Source organism: Grammomys surdaster, unplaced genomic scaffold, assembly GCF_004785775.1.
Source record: "Grammomys surdaster isolate TR1022 unplaced genomic scaffold, NIH_TR_1.0 194, whole genome shotgun sequence".
NCBI classification, from domain to species: domain Eukaryota; kingdom Metazoa; phylum Chordata; class Mammalia; order Rodentia; family Muridae; genus Grammomys; species Grammomys surdaster.
The window spans coordinates 7,006,081-7,008,895 of NW_021604639.1; the positions used below are offsets into that span (position 1 = coordinate 7,006,081).

The window sequence follows — 2,815 nt, forward strand, 5'->3', positions numbered from 1 at the left end:
ACGTGGAGAAGGATGAGGTTTTAATGATCAGACACTGAGCTACACTGGCAACTTAGAGAGTGCTCACGGGTCTGAATTTTACTCCTCAATGGTGTTTGAATCCCTTGGTGGAGAGAACGGTCTCCTGAAATGAAGCTGGTGGTTGTGATGGTGGGAGTAGGCATTCCAGTTTACAATATTCAGATCATACGTCAGTGCAGGGAATGGGGCAAGAACCTGAAGATAGGAATTGGAGAAGAGGTCATGGAGTGGTGCTGCTTCCTGGCTTTCTCCTCAAGCCTTACTCACCCTGCTTTGTTATACAACCCTGGATCACCTACCCAGAGTTAGCACCATCCACTGAGGGATGAATCCTCCCACATCAATTATTAATTCTGAAATTGTCTGACAGACTTGCCTATAAGCCAATCTTTTTTTTCCCCTCCCCAAACAGTGTTTATCTTTGTGTAGCCCTTGCTGTCCTGGAACTCATAAACCAGGCTGGCCTTGAACTCACTGAGATCCACTTGCCTCTGCCACTCAAGTGCTGGGATTAAAGGTGGGTGCCACCACAGCCCAGGGCGTTTCAGCCAATCTTATGGAGGCATTTTCTAAATTGGCAGTGTCTCTTTAAAGCATGACTCTAAAGTGGCTGCTGTGTGTCAGTAGGTAGCGGAGAGGAGAAACGCTCTGCCTATCAGTGTTCTGACCTAGGAACATATGAATAATTAGTAGCCTAACATTCCCGGAAAAAATCAAGCCTGACATGACCATCAGCTGGGCAAGGCTGGGTGGGCTCCCAGGACTGGGTGTATGCCTGAGACTAGAAGAACCCTGCCTGGGACCAAACGAACCCTAGATAGATCTTTGAGAGGAGCCGCTCAGGCAGGCTGGTTGAGGAAAGGGCCTGAGAGGACCATCAGATGGGTGCCAGTGGGGCCAAACAGGGAGCTAGCCTGAGCTAACCACCAGTCTGGTGCCACACAGGCCTGGTGGTTCTGACCATGCCCAAGATGACACCAACCTGGAGCCATCCATAATGCATGAAATGGACATAGCATTCCTGAGATGACCGTAAACACTCAGAGATCCCAGACACCACCAAGAGGAACAAGTAAGTGATGGAGAAATGGAAGAGAAAGAGAAACAGAAACAGAAGGATGTGGGCACAATGAAGAGAAGCAGAACTGGAGACTCAAGGGTAGTGAGGAACAGCCTGATTTGCGATGCCGCCTGGGACCATGGTGGGGGTCTGGTCTGTGCTGCCACTGGGGGACACATTTGGGTCCATGACCCTGTAGCAGCTGGGGTCTATTACCTCCAAAGGCCAGGCAGGTGTTTATATGGGAGGGCTGTGCAGAACTGTTCCTACCCCTCACCCGGGCATCCTGGGAGAGCTGGCCCTAGGGACATGAGAGCAGGAGCGCCGACCCCATCCCAAGCCAACTGCAGTACTCAGGAGAGTGGACCCTGCACCTACCTGCCTGGGCAGCAGAGTTGAGCTGGCCCTGGTTTCAGAGACTGGGGACGGTGAGAGTTGAGGGTTGCCACCCTGAGGGCTTGAGAGTGGGAGAGCCATCCAGCTGACCAACTTAGATACCTCTCAGTTCTAGTTCCAGGACTTTGACTTGGCCCACCCCAACATCTACGCCATCAATGAACTTCTGGAGTGAATGAGGGGGCTGGTCCTACAAGATCCAAAACTATAGGATCTTCATGACACAGGGCAACAACAGGATATCCCTGTTGTGGTTGGTCTGGTGTTGCTATGTATTTAAATGCTAAATACTGCCCCTCAAGATTTGATTGCCTCCTCCCTCCGCAAATGAATTCTCACACACAGGAGTTTTATGTTGTCCAAACTCTGCATTCAAACTTCATTAATTGGTTAATAAAAGGCTAGAGCCTGTGATTAGGCAGTAGAGAGAGAAAGGCAGAACTTAATGGATTGAATGAGGAGTCTCAGGAAAGACCAAGAAAAGGAGAGGGAGAAGGAAAGAGGGACAGAGAGAGGAGGAGGTTGCCATAAGAAGAGACGGACCATGAGCATGTGGCCAGGGGAAACAGCAAGTAACAAGGGACACATGGCTGGGATGTAAGTCAGAATATCTCCAAATCCTGCCCAATCTAGGCTTATGGCTTGTAAATTAAATACCTGGATTGTGTGTCTTTTATACAGATTAGATAGAATATATAATTCCTACCACAAGTCTGAGTCCCAGTGAGGCTCCACTATTGACAGAGTATCAGAAATCAGAGGCCTCTTATCAGACCAATGATACATTGCAATAACTTTTGCAAGCAAAGCAGTGTAGACAAAAGGGACACTGTGGGACACACTGACAAATGACAGCTTTCACAATGGGATTTTTTTTTCTCTCTGTTTGGGGGAAGGTTGCAAGGGTGGGGGTAGGTACGAGGAAAGGGTAAAATGAGTGGGATTGGGGTGTGTGATGTGAAATTCACAAAGAACAATAAAAAGTTTTTTTTAAAAAATGACTCTTAAAAAAAGGAAAAAAAAAACGACTTTAGTTTGTGTCAAGTTGACAAAAACCAAACCAAAACAAAAATCAAGGCAGCCAATCAGAACAATTGTCTCCTTGTCTCTTTGACACACACATCGTTATAGAACTACAACCTTTTCTTTTTCCATTGTCCCCAAGGTGTCACATTAATATTAAATATCACAATCTAAAGTACATTTCTGCTTCTAAAAGTTTTAAAAATTTAAACATTTTAAACATTCAAAGTACCTCTAAAACTCTTAATTTTCTCTCAAATGCCAAAGTCTCTTTAAAACTACTCTCTTTAAATATTCATAGTCTCTCAACTATGG

General features: G+C 46.3%; 1 pseudogene; it reads left to right on the forward strand.

Annotated features, from left to right (window-relative positions):
• The first annotated feature begins 601 nt into the window (after nt 1–601).
• LOC114623240 lies at nt 602–723 on the forward strand (annotated as a pseudogene).
• The last annotated feature ends 2,092 nt before the right edge of the window (nt 724–2,815 follow it).